We start from the raw sequence: 22,003 nt of genomic DNA, 5'->3' as shown, positions 1-22,003 counted from the left end.
ATGGCTTCTGTTCCCTTTAGATACTCTTAGCACATCAAAAGAATGTTAAAGAAATGCTGCCTAGCCCTGGGAAGAGATGTATGGAAATGAGAGGCAGGTATGTGGAGTGAAAAGAATTCTGGGCAGAATTCAGAGATGTGGGTTGAAAAAACAACTTTGCTACTAACTTGCTGCTTGACTCTGCTGGGCATATACCTTCATTGCTTGAAAGTTTAGAGTCCTTTTTAAAAATGAAATGGTGGCACTGGATGATCTAAGTACTACAGTTCTTTTGGCCAGAGTCAGCAAACACCATTTTCAAGGGCTTTAACAGTTGCATATCTCCACCATCATAGATATGCCCAAACTACTGATTTGCCAGGGACTGATGGACTGGAAGAAAGCCGAGTATTACCACATAACTGTAAATGCATTGCTCCCTAAGTTTGTTATTGCCATCTGTGTGTTTGCTCCTCTTGTGTATGTTCTCCACTAAAGTACTCCCCAAGCCTCATCACCAATGTTATTCCAGTGAAGCACAAGCTCCAGGTGTCCTAGCAATCAAAGAAAGCCCAATCAGGACCCAAGAATAGATTGTATCTGGTGCCCAAGGGCCTGCCTAAGTCGAAACCTGATTATTGTCTCAAAGTTGGACAATGGAAGATGAGTATTTAAGTCATAATTCCAATCCACTCTACAAGCACTCATCAAGTGCTTACTATGTGTAAGCCACTAGATGTCTCAGCGGGTAGAATGCTGAGACCTGAGTCAGGAAGACCTGAGGTCAAATATGGCTTCAACATTTACTAGTTGTGGCAGTTGATTTAATGTCTGTTTGCCTTAATCTACTGGAGAAGGAAATGGCAAACCACTCCAGTATCCTTGCCAAGAAAACACCATGTTGTTCATGAGCAACAGGTCAGACTAAACAATAGCATATAAAGTACTGTCCTAGAGGCTATGGATGTGAAAATAAGAACTATCTTTGCCTTCCAGAAGCGTAAATTATCCTTGTGAACATGAGTAAAATTAACTTCTATTCATGATTATTAAGCCACGTAGGGGCAAGGAAGGATTGTGCCAACAGAATCAGAGTTAGGTGGCATGATGGATAGAGAGCTAGGCTTTGAGTCAGAAAGTTGAGTTCAAATCAATATCTACTAATTATATTTCCCTGGGCGAACCCTTTAATCTGTTTGCCTCACTTTTCTTGTCTGTAAAATGGGGATAAAAATCGCATTAACTTTCCAAAGTTGTTGTGAGGATCAAATGATGATATTGGTAAAGTACTTTGTACAACTCATAGCAAGTGCTTTATAAATGAAGCAAAGAAACCAAAGGAGGAGCAAGAGGATTTATTTGGATTAAAATAGCAACTCTTTTCAGGACAACAAAGAGTCAGAAATGGAAGGGATACCCATCAGTTGGGGAAGGGATGAATAAGTGATAGAATACTCCTATCCTCTAAGAAGTGATTAAAGGGATAGCTTCAGAGAAATCTAGTAAGACATGTACGTGTGAACTGATTTGGAGTGAAGTAAGCAGAAACAGGACAATTCATATAATAATATGGTGAAGACAAATAACTTTGAAAGAGTCACAAGAATTTTTAGGGGCTTGCCAGCCCCTGCATGAATAAACCAGCACAGGTAACAGACATGTACATTGCAGTTCATTTATCTACTCAAGATTATGGCACACCCCATCAGTAGATGATACATGTCTCATAATTCTACAGATGACATATGTGTGTGCACATACATTTATACATATGTATAGCAATATATCCACTAGGTAGCATAATGGACAGAGTGGTGGTCCTGAAGTCAGAAAGTTTAATATTCCTGAGTTCAAATTTGACTTTGGACACTTACTAGTTGTGTGACCCTGGGCAACTCACTTAACTCTATTTGCCTCAGTTTTGTCATCTGCAAAATGAGCAAATTATTCAAAGGAAATGGCAAATTACTCAAGTAGCTCTGCCAAGTAAACCCCATATGGGATCACAAAGAGTTGGATACGACTGAGTAACAACACAACTATGCACACACAGAGACACACACACACATACACTGAATGACTACATATATAGTTCTAAATACCCATATATACATACACACATATATTTACACACACATATATATAGTCTGTCCTCTTGAGCTACATGATTCAGAATCTTTATAAGATCAGGTAGGTTGCACAGACTGAATAAGGTACATTTTGTTAACAACAAAAAAAGGATGCTTAAAAAAGCAGAGCCATTTATATTAGACCAAAGAAAATGGAATCTTCTTCATCAGTTAATTAACTTTTGTTAAGTTCCTCCAATGTGTCTGATTAAATAAAATAAAAAGAAAAGTAGAGTTCCTATTCAGAACCCTGTGAGTTTTCTATTGTAACGATAAAGTAATTGGGGAAAGGGAAGCCCTGAAGGAGACATTTAGTACACTCAGTGTCATACAGGGGAAAAAAATCACAAAATGGAATCGTGATGTCCTCCCCAAAGCCCACTTTTGACAAAAGATTTAGGGATTCAGTGGCCAGCCATGAAATCTGAGGACCAATGATGAAGCATGTGACTCTACCTCCTGATAGAGAGATGATGAATTCAAGTGCAGAACCAAATATAGTTTTCAGACATGGCTATTTAGGGAATTTGTTTTGCTTGACTATGCAAATTTGTTTAAAGGGTTTTGTTTTTCTTTTCCTTTTTCTTCAGTAATGGTAGGGGGAGAAGAGAGAAAGAGAAAAAAAAAACACAAATGCTTCTTGATTGAAAAAAATAAAATTAAAACCATTAAGGGATTGTGTGTCTTATTATTCCCCCCTGAGAAATGGCAATTGAGAATGACTATTGATGAACAAGGGCATTTAATTGACAAGCTTTTACTGATCCTCATTGTGTGTCCATTCCAGTACTTGATTATTTAATGTGAAAGACTAAAGCAGACATGAATCTTTGTCTCAGTGAAGCTCCCAGCATGCTTCTCCTGCCAAATTATTATTTTCAAAATTTTTTTCTATCAATTTAAATGTATTTGCTGTCTCCCTGTTAGAAATTAAGTTCCCTGAGCACTGAGACTGTTTCTGGTATACAACTGTTGTTGCTGCTGTTCAGTTAGGTTCTACTCTGCATGATTCTGTTTTGGGTTTTCTTGTTAAAGATAATGCAATGGATTGCTGTTGCCTCTTCCAGCTCATTTTACAGATGAAGAAACTGAGGCAAACAGGGTGAAGTGACTTGTCCCTCTAAGTGAGTGTCTGAGGCCAAATTTGAACTCAGGAAGAGGAATGTTTCTGACTTTAGTCTGGATACTCTATATACACTGTTCCACTTAGCTGCCTTATAATAGATGTTTAATAAATGCTTGTTAATTGATTAATTGATTGCTTGACTTGAAGTTATATTTCCTTTGCAGGGTGAAGTCAGACTCTAATAGGAAGAGCCCTAAATAGTACATGCAGATTCCTGATGGCTGCATGTTGTTGACCTAGAAAATCACACATTTAGCATTATTTATTTTTATTGAATATCATTTATTCATCCATCCATTCATTTGTTAATTCATACTTTTTTTTGCTAATATTTCTCAATTGCATTCTAATCTATTTGGGCTGTGGGTTGCATGTTAGATATCTCTGATGAAGTGGATAGAATTTTGAACTTGGAGTCAGGAAAGCCGGAGTTCAAGTCTCATCTCTGACACTTATTGGATGGATGACCAATGACAATCACTTAAGTTCTCTGAGCCTCAGTTTCCATACATACGGTACTTACAGTTCACAGTTGTTGTGAGGCTCAAACGACTTAATGTATTCCATTTTGCAAACTTTAAAGTTCACTGCCCTCTCAGCATGCAAGGTGAGCTCTGGCCATGGTGCTGATTCAGCATGTGCTAGCCTTTTCTCACAGATGAGTACCTGGCTAACTGAGCAGTGCACAGGCTGTGTAATGAGCCTGCCCTGCTCTTCAGATCCACAACACAAGATGTGCTGAGTGGGGAAATGAAGGTGACCTTTGCCACGGGTGGTATCTGCTGATTGGACTGGACTTAGGTATGGGACATTAACCCAGGGGCAGGGTCATAACTAATAATGTTTAGCTCAGTGTGAACTCCTGAAAGTGGCAATGTAGAACTTTCTTGATATCAACTTTTAAAATCAATTTCAGTCTGGGTGATGGTGAAGAGAATCTGAGACCCAAGGGATTATTGGGTCTTTGTAAAGTCACTGTTTGGGAGATCGCCATTAGGGAGGATGAGGAACAGGGAGTGATTAGGTCAGGAAATGCTTAACCTGGGCTTTGATCTGATAAGAAAGGACCATCTGCTAATTTCCAATTTAAATGAGTTATTCCAGCTAACTGGGTGCTAAGCTCAGATATTTCTTAAATATTGAAGGAAGATGAATGCTTTGTATGTGCCTTCTAAATTTTAGTACCCAGGGCCAAAACCTCAATTGCACCACTCTAGTTATTCTGATCTGGGTCGATTCTGCCTTCTTTCTCTTTAGAACAATAGTATCAAACTCAATAGAAATCTGAGTCACTAGACCATAGACAAAGATCCCTGCCAGAAGCAGAGATTGACTTAGAAAACCATATGTTAACATTATCTATGTTCTATTGTATTTTTAATCATACTGTTAAATATTTGTCAATTGCATATTAATCTCATTCACGTCCTACTTGGCACTATTATGGTCTGTTTGACATTTCTGCCTTAGAGATCTATCTGACCAGCATGCTGCACCTTCTGTAGGAAGGCTTCCCTGACTCCCTCTAAATGCTAGAGGAGTTGATGAAAATCCCAAGTGGGAAAATTAATTTAAAAAACAAAAGTAAGGTGAAAGAGTTCATTTAAGAGCCCATTCACTGGCTTCATAGTTCTATGCATATAAAATGAGATGCAAATGAAGGGCAATACTCCCCTGGCTTTATGAGAATTTTTATGGAATGCAAAAGATTCTTGAAAATAGTTTAAATATTAACAATATAGTAGCAATTTGATAACTGAATGTGGAGGATGATGGAATCCTGAGAACACATTCCTTCCCCTGAGAATATTTGGAAGCCATTGGCCCCTAAAGCTGAGGGGCTGCTCCTTTATTGCTTCTTAGCCTTAATCATCCTTATTGCCACCATTATTCTTATTCCTTTTTTTTTTTTTCTGAGGCAATTGGGGTTAAGTGACTTGCCCAGGATCACACAACCAGGACATGTTAAGTGTCTGAGATCAGATTTGAATTCAGGTCATACTGACTTCAGGGCTGATGCTCTATCCACTGCGCCATCTAGTTGCCCTTTTATTCTTCTTCTTCATGCTGACTTCACCCTCATTTTCTTCATCACCATCATCTATTTCCTCTCAACAAAGTTTTCATGAGCATTTATTGTGTATAGAATCTATGCCAGGCCCTGGGACTGAAGCAAAGATTTGGCTAAGATACAGGCTCTTCCTTCAAAGAGCACATACTGCAACAAGAGAGGTAAGAGAACCATCCAGATAATTATACTGTAAGATAAATGCATTAATACCTTATTTTTCATCTTCATCATTATTATTACTATCATTGTCACTATCATTCTCATTCATCACATTGTCATCATCATGTTTATTATCCCATTTTTAGCTTCATCATTATCAGCTCTGTCTTCATTACCATTGTCACAATCACCTTATTTGGTTACAATTATTTTTTCATCTTCTTTATTTCCACTATTGTCAGTATTATCAACACCTTTGCTTTATTTTCATTACCTTCATCATCACCATCTTCATTATCCCCACTATCAACTTTGTTTTCAATCATCTTTTACCATCTTCATTATCATCCTCATCAATGGCTTGTTTTATTTTCATCTTTTTTATCATTACTGTCTCCATCCCTTCATCATCTCCATCGTTATCACCGCCACCTCTATCATTCCCATGACTACATATATTTTCATTATTATTACCCTCATGTTCTATCACTGCCAACTTGTCACCTCATCGCCGTTGGACAGGCTTTCCTTTCCTTGTAGGCTAGGGAACCATGTCAGAAACTGTTCTCCAACCCTACCAGCACCCACCACATTTTTATCTTCATTATTATTATTATTATCATATTCATGTCATATCACTGACATCTTGTCAAATCATCATGATTATTGATGCTCTAACTCCCCATCTGGGCTAAGGGGCTATGTCAGGAACTATCTTCCCTGAGAGGGACATGGAATCCATACTGATTTAGGAACTTGAATTGTGTTTTTAGCTGTGTCAGAGCACAGATCTCCAGGGTATAGGTGAGAATGGTCGAACTGTGTGGTAGAGTTCCCACTTTTTAGGTTCAGCAATTTTTTACAGAGTTTTTTGTTCTTCTAAGAAGAGTCTAACAGATAGAATGCTCAGCTCAGAACTTGGCAGCTGAACTGCTCTCTCAGTCTGAAACCACCTAAAGATGGCGTTCCCTGTCTAGCCAACCTCAGCTTGATGTAGTTTGCCATCATTATCACTATGCTCTAGCCTTGCTTCCATCTCCCCACTCCCTGATGTTTCCCGCTGTGACATTACTAGCAACTTGGTTAATATGATCTTTATTCATTTTTAATACAAATTAATTTTGCTTCGATAAGTAGGTCTTCATGATTACAACCCATTGCAATCAGGGCATTACTTCTAGCCAGCTGAGTGTGGATTCATCACACCCTTGGTTTTAAGTCTGCTACAGAACCAAGAGGATACTTAGAGGAGAGTAATTCTGAAATGCTTCCTGGACTGCTAACATAACAAAAGCAACAACTACTAGATTTATATAGTATTTTAAGGTTTATAAAATGCTTTAGAAATATTATCTTATTTGATCCTCATGACAGTCCCAGGAAGTAGGGGCTACTATTAACTCCATCTTACAGATGGGGCAACTGAGGTACAGAAAGGTTAAATGACTTATCCAGAGTCAGTCAATCAATAATTAAGTGCCTACTGTGTACCAGGCACATAAATGCCATACATACAAAGAAAGACAAAAAATAATTCTTATTCTCCAGGAGGTCTCAATGAAGAAGAACAACTAAGCAGAAATAAACTGTACCTGGTATAAATTGGAGATAATTAAGAGAAGAAAGGTGCCAGAATTAAAGAAGAATAGACAAGATTTCTTGTAGAAGACAAGTCCCATAGTTAAAAGAGGTAACCGAGGCTGGATGTGAGCCCAGCAATGCTTGATTCTCTCCACTCATTATTCTGATCCATCAGGATTAGCTCCAGAGTTATGAGTGTGAATTATCAACTACCCTAGTGGAGCAGAATGAGCATTGAGTTTGAGGTCAGGAGTGGGGTGGCTTCAAATCTCCACCCCACATTTTTACTGTGTGACCTTGGTTTATTTCCTTCTCTGTATAATGGAGACACTAAGAACTGGGGTGTCTACCTCACCCAGATGTTATAAAGAATATTTGGGATAATGTATTTAAAAGAAACCTTAAAGTCATAGAAATGTCACCTCATTACTATGCTGGATTGGACCTTGAACACATAGGGAGAGGAGAAGATGGTCCTAAGAATCCAAAGCCTTGAAAACACTTTTTTTTTTGGTCCAGAGCAGGGACTTCTCTTCTGCAAGGAATTTCTGATGAGGAAATTCCCTTTACCAATGTTGATTGGCACCTGCTGCATAATTTACTGTCTTTAAAATTTGCCTGAGAAACAGAGAGGTAAAAGAATTGGCCAGAGTCACATGACCAATAGGAGTTAGAGATCAGATTTCAGTCCAAGTCTTTCTGGCCCTGAGGTCAATTCTCTTAAGAAAAAAAAAAATCTGAAATTAAGAAATACTATAGAGAATGGAGAAAGGAGAGGAGGGAGGGAGGGAAGGAAAGAAGGAAAGGAGAAGGTAAGAAGCAAAACTGTTGTTGGGCAACTCTTAAGTTCCAAGGTGGCTGTGAGCATTTATACATTCATATGGTCCTTTCTCTCTTTTTCTTTCTCTTTTTTCCTTCCTTTCTTCCTTCCTTCCTTCCTTCCTTCCTTCCTTCCTTCCTTCCTTCCTTCCTTCCTTCCATCTTTCCTTCTTTCCTTCCTTACTTCCTTTCTTCCAGAAAGAAAAAAAGGAAGGGAAGGAAAGATGGAATGGAAGAAGAGTGGGCAGGAGGGGAAAAGGTAAGAAAGGAGAGGAGGGAGGGAATGAAGGAAGTGAAGAAGGGAAGAATGGAAGGAAAGAAGTGAAACTGTTGTTGGTGCAACTGTTAAGTTTCAAGGTGGCTGTGAGGATTTATAGATTCATACATTCCTTTCTTTCTTGTTTGTACTGGAATCACTTGATTAGAGGTTTGTACTGGAAAGAAGGGAAGGAAAGAAGGAATGGAAGAAAAGCAAGAGGGAGGGGAAAAAGTAAGAAAGGAAAGAAAGGAGGGAATGAAGGAAGAGAAGAAGAAGGAAAAATGGAAGGAAAGAAGTGAAACTGTTGTTGGTGCAACTGTTAAGTTTCAAGGTGGCTGTGTTGTTTCTAGGTTTCCAAGGTATGAATATATAAATGCTCACATTGAAAATAGAATATGTGGGTTCTTTGGAGCAGATTAGGCTCTTGTGTTGGGTGTTGGGGAATAAAAAATACAGAATAAAATAACAATGAGGACTCTCCAAGAGTTTGCATTCTACTAGGAAGAAACACTATCACTGGTAAGTAAAAACAAGATACTTTTTTAGGTGGGGGGGTGCTAATAATTGGGGGAGGAATCAGGAGAGATTTCCTATAAGAGGCAGAAATTGAGCTGATCTTTGAAGGAACCCAGGGATTCTAAGGGCTGGAGGGGGGAGCACTGCAGGTTTGGTGAGCATAGAACCAGAAGACAGATTACTGAGTTTAGAGAGCAATAAGGTCAGTTTAGTGAAGATGTAGATGCCCTGAGTTCAAATGCTGCCTCAGCCTTGTATTAGCTGTATGATCTTGGGCAAGTCACTTAATTTGTTTGCTTCAGTTTCCTCATCTATAAAATGGGGACTTACCTCATGGGATTATTGTGAGGATCAAATGTGTTGATATTTGAAAAATGCTTAGCACAGTGGTCCTGTACATAATAGGTGCTTAATAAATGCTTATTTCTCCCTTTGAGTCTTAGTTGCCTTGAGTCCTGAGAGGTTAGAGATTTGGACTGCATCCCTTAGCCAGTGTTTGTCAGAGGCAACCCTTGAACTCATGCTTTTCTGAATGTGAGTCTGGTTCTTCCTCCCTTTCACTGTTACCTGTGCAGGGGACCTGGCAAGCCCAGCTCAGGTACTTAGACTTTATCCTAGAGGAGATAGGAAATCCTTGGTTTTCCAGGAGAGCAATGATAATGGTCAGACTTTGCAAGACAGTTTTGGCAGCTTGTGTGAAGGACAGACTTGTAGAGTCTGGAGGCAGCCTTTGCACTTCTGCTTCTCTCTGGTTTTCAGTCTGCCTTTATTTGGCTGTGCCCATGACCTCTGTTTCCCTTAAGCCTCTCTAGCCTGCACTAAGTATCTCCATTGTCCCGGAGGTGTCCATCTCAGGGCTGCTCCCACATTAGGTGTGTGTGTGTGTGTGTGTGGATGTGGACGATTGCCTGAGACTAATTGTTTTTGCTGCTTCGAATGGAGTTAACATTTGGGCAACGCTGCCTAAAAAGCAGAGAATGATTATTAATTTCATTAGGATTTGATGTAATGGCACTAATTGAGATGAAACTTTTTCGTAATGGATATTGAAGTTTGTGTGTGTGTGTTTGTGGTGTGTGCTATATATGTGATGTGGTAGTATATGTAGTGTGTGGTGTTTGTGGCTTGTGTATATTTGTGGTGTGTTGTGTACGTGTGATGTGGTAGTGTCTGTGTGTATTAGTGTGTGCTATTTGTAGTGTGTTAAAGGTAAGGTTGTGTGTGTGATATGTGTTGTTTGTGTGATATGATCGTGTATGTTGTATGGTGAATTTGTGTTGTGTGTTGTATGTGGATGATACAGTAATGTGAGTGTGTGATTCTTTGATCCCTGTGTCTGTTGGGCTTCCATCAACTTGTTAGGGGGACACACTGGCCTTGGCTACTGCCAGCTGCTGTGCCATGACAGGGGCTGAGCCTGGAAGCAAGATGGAAGCTGAGAATGGGCTTTTGGGGCTTTTGGTCCAACCTCCCCTCCAGCCCCGCTCCAGATTGTACAGACAAGGAGACAGTTTGGCTCTCCGACGCCACAGTAAGTCAAATGTCGGAACCAGGAGTAGAACGCAGATCTCTTCTGGTCCAGGGACCCTACTTCTGCACAAACCTGACTAAGAACAGAAGCATTCCCCCTGCCCACTTGTTTTTATCTCTTTTTTCCCCCACAGTAGAATACAAACTTGTCCCAGACTGGGACTGAAGTCAGGAAGATCTGAGTTCCAATGGCCTCAGACATTTACTAGCTGCATGACCCTGGGCAAGTCATGTAACTTCTGTCTGCCTCAGTTTCCTCAACTGTAGCAGGGATTATAATAGCGCCAACCACTCAGGGTTTTTGTGAGGATCAAATGAGATAATATTGTAAAGTGCTCAGCACAGTGCCTGGCACATAGTAGGTGCTTAATCAATGCTTCTTCCATCCCACCCCTCCAAGAACAAACATTATTCATCATTTTGTCTTTGTATCCTTAGGACTTAACCCACAGACACCTGAGAAGTTGGACTAGACTGTATTGACAGATGGCTCTCCTTTACATTTCTATATGCTCTGACATGCCTGTTTCAGACTGGGAGGACCCGAAGGATAAACTTGAGAGGGGCCAAGCTCCCCTTGGGCTGAGCCCTGGGACTTGCTCCTGGGGATAATAATAAATAAGAATAGTTATTATAGTTAATAATAGCAAACAGTTTTATAGCACCTTAAGGTTTCCAAAATACTTTATCTCATTTAATTCTTGCAATAACCCTATGAAATAAGTGCTCCTATTATCCTCATTTTATAGATGAATTATCAGTCAATAAATACTATGTGCTGGACTCTGTGCTAAGCCCTTTATAAGACTATCTCATTTGATCTTAATAACAACCTTGTGAAACAGGTGTTAATTATGAACCCCATTACAGGTAAGGAAGCTGAGGCAGAAAGAGGTGACTTGCCCAGTGTCACACAGCTAGTAGGTGTCTGAGGCAGAATTTGAACTCGGGTCTTCCTGATTCTAAGCCAAGCACCAGCTAGCTATTTGTAATAATAAATAACTCACATTTATATAGCTTCTTAAGTTTTGCAAAGTGCTTTCCATACATTATATGATATGATCCACACAAAAACCCCAGAGGAGGATGCTATTATTATTTTCATTTTATGATGAAAAAACTGAGATTCTGAGGAGCTGTGACTTACCCAGGTTGATACAGCTAGTAATTGGCTAGATGGACTATGATGGGCATCTGTAATGGGTGAGCATGGTGGGCATCTATGAAAGTTCATGTTTAGGGATGTGCATGAAAATTGGAGTGCTAAAGTTCTTTGTACTGAAATATCTATGTTTAAAGGTATTGTAGTGAAGCTCATTGTTGGAAAATATATTTAAATGTTCAATTTTCTAACTGCATGGACATGTATACATATATTGTGTTTAACTTATACTTTAACATATTTAACAGGTATTGGCCAACTGCCATCTGGGGGAGGGGATGGGGGGAAGGAGGGGAAAAATTGGAATAAAAGATTTGGCAATTGTCAATGCTGAAAAATTACCCCTGCATGTAACTTGTAAATAAAAAGATGTAATAAAAAAAGAAAAAATGTTCAGTTTTCTAAAAATTAAATATTATTTTTTTCAAATATTAAAATTTCAAAATATAAAGAACTTTTAGGGAACAGAAATGAAATCTTTGAGAAATAACAGTGAAAGAACTGGACACCAAAGGGAAAGGCTTGTGTGGTCTTGGTAAGGCTCTATCTGTACTGAAAAGACTAATAACAAAAGTAATAACTGGAATAGAATTGTTGTTGAGTTGTTTCAGTCATGTACAATTCTTTGTGACTCCATTTGCAGTTTTCTTGGCAGATATATTGGAGTGGTTTGCTATTTCCTTCTCTGGATCATTTTGTAATTTAGGAAACTGAGGCAAGCAGGATTAATTGACTTGTCCACGATCACACAGCTAGTAAAGGTCTGAGGCTGGATTTAAACTTAGGTTTTCCTGACTCCAGACCTGGTGCTTTATCCACTCTGCCACTTAGTTGCATCTTATCATTTTCAAAATACTCTACATATATTATTTCATTTGTTTCTCCACAACTAATGTAGGTGTTATTATCTTCATTTTGTATCTGAGGAAACTGAATTTCGGGGAGGTTAATTGTATTGCCAATGGCAGCACAGCTAGTAAGAGTAAAATGAAGAAGTTGAATGTTGCAACACTATTTAAGATCATTTATTAAAAAACAATAAAAAAATCCCAGCCTCTCCAAAACTAACCACTTCCATTTTATATAGAAATGGATATGACAGAACCTCCTTCCTGTGACTGTCGGTTACTTCTGCTATCTCTACGTGCATGTAGTGACCACAGAAAAGTATCATTAATCATTCAATAAACATTTATTAAGCTCCTATTATGGACCAAATACCGAGCTAAGTACTGGGGATACAGAGACAAAAATTAAACAACGCCTGCCCTCAAGGACTCACATTCTATCTTGTGTACCACACTGGGAATGGGGAGAGAGAGTGAAGTATTTAAACACAACCCCCTGAATGGATGGATGTTTGACTGACAACCCAAACTCAACATATCTAAAAATACGCTTGTTGTCTTTATCCCTAAACCTACTCCTCCTGGAGATTCCAGAATCACAGAATTTTAAGAATTGGAAGGAAATTCAGTTGTCTCTCATCCTATAATGGAAGAATCTACTCCTCAATATACCTGACAAGTGGTCATCCCTCCTCTGCTTGGGAATCCACTTCCTTCTGAGGGAAGCCACTGCACACTTGGACAACTCTCTTTTTTAGGAAGTTTTCCCTCACATCAAGACTTAAATCTGCATCTGAAATTCATGTCTCATTGCTTCTTTCTTCACAACGAGAGTTGGATTCCTGTTTCAGATCCCTGAAGATAACTATCCTGCTTTCTCCTCCCCTCTCTTCCTACCTCTCCTCCCCTGACCTACTCCATACTCAGTCTCTTCTTTTTTCCCCCTGAGGCAATTGGGGTTAAGTGACTTGCCCAGGGTCACATGGCTAGGAAATGTTAAGTGTCTGAGTTCAAATTTGAACTCAAGTCCTCCTGACTTCAGAGCTGGTGCTCCATCCACTGCACCAATTGTCTGCCCCCAATACCCAATCTTTTTTTCATTAGCCTAGACATCCTTAGGTCTTCCAACCAATCCCATATAGTATAAACATGAGGCTCTTTACCATTGTTTGCTGTTCTTTGGACATTCTCCATATCATTAAAGTCTTTTCTAAATAGAACAGGGGGCTCCAGATGTGCTGTGACTGGGACAGATCACCTCTTCAAAAGAAGCCAAAGAGCACATTGGCTTTTTTGACTTTATCATGCAGTTGACCTTCATTGAACTTGTAGTCCCTTAAAACCCATCCTGCTGTCCAATCATACCTCCCTATGTTGTACACACAAAGTCTATTTCTTGAACTGAAAGCATATCCTGATGAAATTTCATCTTAGATTTAGTCCAATTTTCTAGCCTGTCAAAATTGTTTTAGATTGGGACTATCATCTGGCATATCACCTACCCCTCTCATCCTGGTATTATTGGAAAATCTGGTGGTGATTCCATATATCCCTTTCCCCTTGTCTTTCACACCCTTCCACAAACTGATTCCATTCTACCTTTCTAAGATTATTGCCTATTGTTGCCTTCATTCATTCTCTATCCCTGCCAATGGACCTGCTTTATGCTCAACACTCAGCCTCCCACTTTCTTCTTGCCTTTGTTCAGGTTGGAACACACTCCTTCTCTCACTTCCTTCTTATTGAATTTTTACCTACCTTTAATGCTTGACTTGTGCCATCTTCTTGATAGGTTTTTCTCTGATCCACTTAGTAATTAGTATTTTCTGTATTCTTTAAATGATCAAGTACATGCTCACCTATTTCCATGTGGAAGGCCTTAGGAAAACGCAAGCTCTTTGATAGCAGGGTCTGTTGTTGTTTCTTTCACCTTGTCTTTGCATTCCCTGGGATGCACCTAGGAGAGTTCCTACACAGAGGATATTGGATGGCACTGATATTGAGATCACCTGGAAAAATCACCAGCTTTGCAGTCAAAAGACCTGGAATCACATCACAATCAGACATCAACTATCTGTGAGACATCGGACAAATCTTTTAACCTTCCTAAGCCTTAGTCTACTCATGTTAAATATGGTGGCTTGGATTAAATGACTTCTGGGGTTCCTTTCAGCTCTGAGACCTTATTATGATCTATGAATCGTGGCTCTCTGTATGATCATGGCCAAGTAATCTCCCTTCTCTGGGGTTTCCTCCTCTTTGATGGCCTTCTCTAGTTTTGCCACTGGATCCAGGTAGGTCCTGAGGAGAAAGTGAAGTTAGTGACCTTGCACAGCTCTATCTCACTTAAATACAACTCATTTAGATGTCATGACATCATCTCCCTCATGTCAAGGTCCTCTTGGAGAGTAAAAGACAAACAACACCCTCTGTGGAGGTTGCCCCACTGGGGACCCAACTGGGAGCTGACCAATTGGGCACAATTCCTTCGTTCCTTCGTTCCTTTGTTCCTTTGTTCCTTCGTTCTTTCATTCCTTTGTTCCTTCCTTCCTTCCTCCCTTCCTCCCTTCATTCCTTCTTCCCTTTCTTTCTCTCTCCCTCCTTTCCTTCCCTCCTTTCTACTGCCTTCTTTCCAGTTTTGTTGTACTTTGCAAATATCACAAAAATATACAATCTTCTGCTATTATCATTCTTCCATAAAGTGCCCTGTGTAGGTGGGAGGTGCTTAGACCTTAATGTGTCTGTTGTGCATTTCTTCCACCCCTAAAGAGCAGGTTGGACAGCAACCCAGCACCACCTTTCACATCATGAAACCCCCTCCACTGCCTCCTCTCCTCTCCTCCAACGGGAAGCATCCGTTGCCCACCTCTGCATTTATAAACTTGAGTCCCTTGAGAAATTCAAGAGAATTAAGTTTCAATTGACCTCCCAGACTTTGGACTTCAGAAAAGCTTTTTGAAAACTAGGGCTTTAGGTTAATTTGAAATTCAAATGATCCTTAGTTGATCAGCTTCCTATGGTCCAGCAGGCTGGTTTGTCCCCTGGGGAGGCATCAAGGTAGTAAGTAATTGGGCCTTTTATCCCTAGTACACACAGAGTTGCCAGCTTTCTCCTGAAGATTATAGGCTTCCTAGAGCATATTGTCAATACGAAAGACCTCCCTCTCTCGCTTAGGTGCCCTCAACCTCTAATTCAATTAGATTGAACTAACTGTACACTTCCTGGGCTCCCTAGGGAGTTCTGGGTACTGTTTCCTCTATCAAAGGTGACAGGTTAATCCCCCAAGGTGATATCCTATGTACTCCCAGCTGGACAGAGTTAACAAGTGAGGAACAAAGGGAAACTGGCCAAGGGGACTCAGGAGCAGGCAGAATAGGGAATGATGAGCTGACTACCATTTTGAGAACAGATCTAGGTTGGCAGGATATCACTTAAAATTGTAGTCTATTCTCAGCTTGCTTGATGAACCAGAGTACGAGGGGCCAAGACATAGGATAGGAGTAGGGAGGCAGCTCAGAAAAGAGGTGCAAATTGTAACCCTTACTTAAATTGATGTTATCTAGAATTGTATTAAGCATGGGAGAAAATCCATTCAAGCAAGAAAGACAAATTCTTTCTCTCTAAAGAACTGTCTTGAGTTCTTTAAACATAAAAATATAAAGAGCTTATATTCTTTTTTTTTTTTCTGAGGCAATTGGGGTTAAGTGACTTGCCCAGGACCTGTACACAGTTAGAAGTGTTAAGTGTCTGAGGTCAGATTTGAACTCAGGTTCTCCTGACGTCAGGGCTGGGGCTTTACCTTAGCTCCCCCATATGCTTATATTCTAATGGGAAAAGGTGACATATAAAAGGGAGTTGGAAAGATGGGGAGTGGGAGAGTGAGATGCAGGGAAGAACTTTCTAATACTTAGAGCTGTTTCCATGTGGAATGGGCTACTTTAGAATGTCAGAAGCAGGGAGACCTTAAAATATAGGATATGAGAACTGGGAAAAGCCTTAGAACAGGGGATGTCAGGGCTGGGAGTGCCCTTAGAACACAGGATGTCCAAGATGAGAGGGCCCTTAGAACAGGGTATATGGGAGCCTTTGGAACATGGAATGCCAGAACCAGCATGAAGCTTAGAACATAGAAGGACAGAATTCTAAGTGACCTGAAATTCCATCTAGTTGAATTCTTCTCTTTTCTTAATGGGGAAGCAGGGACTATTAAAAGGAAAATGATTGCTTGAAGTCATACATCTAATAGGTAGTAGAGCCGGGAGCCCAGTGCAGGTGTGCAAACTCTAAATCTTTTTGCCATATTGGAAGATGGCCCCATTGAAGTTGAACATGAGCTATTTCAGAGCTGTGGGGGTGGGCATGATAAGTACCTCTCCTCCAGATAACTTCAGGGGAAGAGATTAGCAGGTAATGATGCTCTAGCCATGGGGTGTGGGTCTGGAGGTGGGACTGCAATTCCTCTGGAGCTGAAACTATGAGTGAAATGATTGCTTAAGAGTAGAGAAGGTGCAGAGAGGAAGGCTGAGTCTTTTTTAATCAGTCAATTAATTAATCAAATAACTATTTATTATTCACTTCCCCATAGCCAATCTATTGCCAAATCCGGTTGTTTCTGTATTCATAATTCTGTATTCCTAAGAGCTCTTGTATAGTTCCCCTTCTCTCCTCTGACACACCCCTGGTACAGCCCCTTAATCACCTCACACCTGGCTTTTTGCAAGAACTACTGGTAGTTCTGCCTGCCTCAATGTCTCTTCACTCCAATCCATCCTGCATTCAGCCACTAGTGATTCTTCCTTCCCCCCCCCCCCCCCCCCGACTCAATAAACTCCATTGGTTCTCCATTGCTTCCAGAATTAAAAATAAAACCTTTGTTATTTAAAACCCTCCATAACCTGCTCCCCTCCCTTCCAACACACTGTGATCCAGCGCTATTGGTTTCCTTACTAACCTTCAAACAAGACATCCTCTCTTGAGACTGAGAGTTTTCACTGGCTGCCCCATACTTTCCCTCCTCATCTTTGTCTTCTTTCCTGGTTTGCTTCAAGTCTTAGTGAACATTTCATCTTCTGCAAGAACTTTTTCCACTGAGACTTACATGAACTGATGCTGACGGAAATGAGATCATTGTACACGGCAACAAGATTATAAGATGATCAATTCTGATGGACGTGGCTCTTTCCAACAATGAGATGATTCAGGCCAGTTCCAATGATTTTGTGATGGAGAGAGCCATCTGCATCCAGCACTGTGAGGACTGAGTATGGATCACAACATAGCATTTTCACTCTTTTTGTTGTTCACTTGCATTTTGTTTTCTTTCCTTTTTGATCTGATTTTTTTTTTTGTGTAGCATGATAAATGTGGAAATATGTTTCGAAGAATTGCACATGTTTAACTTGTATTGGATCACTTGCCCTCTAGGGGAGAGAGTCAAAGGAATGGAGGGAAAAAATCAGAACACAAGATTTTGTAAGAGTGAATGTTGAAAATTATCCATGTGTATATTTTGAAAATAAAAAGCTTTACTTAAAAAAAGAAACATTTCCAGTCTTCCTTAATCTAAGTGCTTTTCCTCTGAGATGACTTCAAATTTATTTTGTATATGTTTGTCTGTTCAGTTATTTGAATTTTGCTTCCTCCATTAGATTGTGAGCTCCTTGAAAGGAGCTATTTTTTTGCCTTTCTTTATATCCTTTGTGCTAGCACAGTGCCTGACACATAGTAAGCACTTAATGAATGCTTGTCAACTTTATTTAAAAGCCTACTATGTGGGCACAGCTAGTTCTATCCATTGCAGTGGCTAGAACACAGGACCTGAATTCAAATCCCATCTCAGACAATTAACATTTCCTAGCTGTGTGACCTTGGGCAAGTCACTTAACCCCAATTGCCTCAGGAGAAAAAAGCCTACTAAGTGATCTGTGAGCATCAAGGTGACCCAATGGATAGAGCACCTGGCCCGGATTCAGAAAGAGCTGAGTTCAGACACTTCATTTAATGTCTGCTTGTTTCAGTTTCCTCCTCTGTAAAATGGGAATAATAAGAGTATCTACCTCTTAAGAATTGTTGTGAGAATCAAATTAATTAATACTTATAAAATGCTTAGTATAAGTGCCTAGTATACAGCAAGTTTATTCTTTTTACCTAATAAATGCATCACATATATATGTATACTCACGCTATATCACAACCTATACATGCACACACAACACATACATGTACCCGGATATATACACACAATCAGACGTGTTTATATGTGCATAAATATACCTACAAGGCATTTATGCACATATATATGTATACACATGAATACAAGAAATATACATACAGATGAATATGCATACATGTATGTTCACATATACGTGTAATTCATAGATAAAATAATTGAATTTAAAACAGTTCGAGAGAGAGGGCACAAGCAGTTTGGGGAAACAAGGAAGGCTTGCTGCAAAAGATTGTGCTGGAGATGCATTTTAAAGAGAGAGAGGAGGCAATGTTAAAGAGAGAGCTCATTCTAGTCATGCTGCACAGGGACGGGCATGAACAACAGAGGGAAGATTGGGTTAGCTGAACCACTCCATTTGAGAGGGAAAGTAATGTCCAACGGGTCTGGAAAAGGGGGTTTGGGGCCAGCTTGTGTAAGGTTTATGAAGGAAAACAGAGGAGTTTAATTTTGATTTTAGAGCAGGAACTTTTCCCTCTCCTCAGTCTATGGATACATTTCAGGGAGTTTGAACTTGGATAGCATCAAAAAATCCCATCTTTATTTTCAATAATTTCTAACTGACATTTCACATGTCCTTCAATTATCAGGATTAAAAAAAAGTTGCTTGAAGGAAATAACATAGGCTCAACCAGATTGTTAAAAGGGATCCATGACAAAAGAAAGATTACGAACCCCTGTCCTAGAAGCTAAAGGAAGCTACCGAGTAAGTGAGGGGAATCCTATCCCAGGGTCAGATTTTTCTCTGGGAACCCCATTTTTCTCCTCAGTCATGGGCTTGAGAATTGTTTTTTTAGCCAGAAAATCGGGGTTGAATTCCTTCCCTGAACAGGAGGGATTTTGCAAACCCATTTCTTTCTAGGGGGAGCCTTCAGGTTAGTCTTTAGGAGATAGAAAGAGGGGTTTTAATCTCTCTGAGGCTTCTCCCCTGAGAGTGACTCAGAACTTCCACAACATCATCTTGGACGATTCATTTTTAATTACACTTTATAAAGATTTTATAAGAGCGGGTTGAATATCATTACTGATGGAGAACTATGGCGGCCAGGCTAGATTTATGCTGGAGACAATTACATTTTACAAGCAGAGGCAGAGAGCGGAGGTAATTAACAAGAATAATGAAAGGACCACTATTCCATAAATCACTGACATAAGAGAGTAAATAATAGACGGCAGGAGACCCTGGGCCAGACTCTGCCATCAGTCACCTGCTGACATGCTGGGCCCCCTCATCCACTCATCAGAACTCTCTCCTTCTGTGCTGAAAAGTCATTCTGATGAGCTCATCCTGAGAAAGAAGGTATTGGCAGAGTTCCGTCTCCTACTCCAGGACAGGAAACTCTAGAGTAACGTCCTAGAGTCTTTGTGGATTGTACCGTAGCACTCTAGGTACAACCCCTGGCTTCCTTTAAGTCCCAACCAAAATTCTTTTGTTGTTGTTTATTTATTTTAGTCATGTCCAACTCTTCATGTTCCATTTGGGGCTTTCTTGTTTCTTTTTCTTTTATTGTATTTGCTTTATTTATTTAATATTATTTTCATAGTTAAATTCACAAAAATTCTTTTACATTTATTTTTAAACTTTTTGAATTCTAGTTTGTCTCCCTTATTCCCACCCACAATTAAGAAACCATATGTCAAGTTACGCAAAACATTTCCATAAAAGTCAAGTTGTGAAATAAAACATAAATCTCCTACCCTAATGAAAATAAAAACCCACAAGAAAAATTATGTAAAAAGAGAGAGAGAGAGAGAGAGAGAGAGAGAGAGAGAGAGAGAGAGAGAGAGAAAGAGAGAATGCTTCAATCTATATTCAGACACAATCAGTTCCTTCTCTAGTATGGGTAAGATTTTTCATTATGAGTTCTTTACCTGCAGGATTGTATTAAAATATAATAGCTAAGTCAAAGCTATTAGCTCAGAATAGCTAAGTCATTTGCAGCTGGTCATCCCAGAACATTGCTATTACTTTGTATATTGCAGCTGGTCATCCCAGAACATTGCTATTACTTTGTATATAGTACATTTTACTTTGCTTGAGTTCTTGGAGGACTTTCCAGGTTTTTTTCCTGAGAGCATCCCACTCATCATTTCCCATAGAATAATGATACACAATCACAAAAACATAGCAGTTTATTGAGTCATTCCCCAAATGATGGGCATCCCCCCAATCTCCCTTTTTTTAGCCTGAGAAGAGCACTGCTATGAATGTTTTTTGTACATATATATGTCATTTTACCTCTTTTTGAATCTCTTTTGGCATTCACGATTAGTTGTTACATCAAAGGATATACCCTTTGAGCACAGATCAGATCTTATGATCCTTTATCAATTAGGGTATGGTTCTTATTTTTTATAAATTTGATTCAGTTCCCTCTATGTTTGAGAAATGAGGCTTTATCAGAGAAACTTGCTTCGAAATTCTTTTTACAATTACTATTGATAACTGTATTTCCCTTAGTGTTTTCTTGGCAAAGATATTGGAAAGGTTTGCCATTTTTTTCCTCCAGCTTATTTTTTAGATGAAGAAACTAGTTAAGCAAACAGAGTTAAGTGACTCACTCAGGACCATACAGCTAATAAGCATCTGAGGCTGGATTTGAACTCAGGAAAATGAGACTTCCTTGTTCTAAGACCAGTTTTCTACACTACAAAAATCTTAACTAAAATCTCATCTTTTATAGGAAGATTGTTTCATCCCCTCTTCATTGCAGTCCCATCCCTCTGTTAATTCTCTCTTTTATTTGCTTGGAGATTATTAGATCCTTGAAGGCAGGGACTATCCTTTACCTCTTTCTGTATCCTCAGTGTTTAGCACAATGTCTGGCATATAATGGGCATTTAATAAATGTTTATTGATTAACTTGTTGATCCTATTTTCCTTAGTTCTGTATGATCTGAACCAGGAGGAGCCTTTGAGGTTGTGTTATCTATTTCCCTCACTGTCTATAGAAAGAATTCTTTACGTATGAGCTTTTTTTTTAATTTTAAAAGTATTTTGATAGCTATATTTCATTATAATTGGTTCCTTTATAATCCTGTATATTTTATGAAAAGAAGGAAGGAAATAAACATTTATGAAGTGCTTACTTAATATGCTAGTTATTGTGCTAAGCAGTGGGGATACTAATACAGTAGAAGCAGAAAAAATACCTGTCCTCACAGAGTTTACATTTCATTTTTTTTAAAGGTGAAAATACTATGTTGTGATCCCCATTCAATCCTCATGGTCCTATCTCTGGATACGGATGGCTCTTTCCATTGCTAGTCTATTGGAATTGTTTTGAATCACCTCATTGTTGAAAAGAGCCAAATCCATCACAGTTGATTAGCACATCATCTTGTTGTTGCTGTGTACAGTTCTCTTGGTTTTGCTCACTTCACTCAGCATCAGTTCATTTAAGTCTTTCCAGGGTTTTCTGAAATCAGCCTGGAGCTTACATTCTAATGGGAGAAGGCAATACTCCAAAGAAAAGTATGGAAAAAGAATTCAGATTGACTAAGACCTTTCTACCAAATGGAGGTTCAGAAATATGGAAGAGCAGTCCCTGAGGAGGAATAAACCAAGAGGAGTGAGCTGTAGGGAGTTCCAGAGGGG

This window comes from Sarcophilus harrisii, chromosome 1 (assembly GCF_902635505.1).
Source record: "Sarcophilus harrisii chromosome 1, mSarHar1.11, whole genome shotgun sequence".
Lineage (NCBI taxonomy): Eukaryota > Metazoa > Chordata > Mammalia > Dasyuromorphia > Dasyuridae > Sarcophilus > Sarcophilus harrisii.
This window is presented reverse-complemented; position numbering follows the sequence as displayed.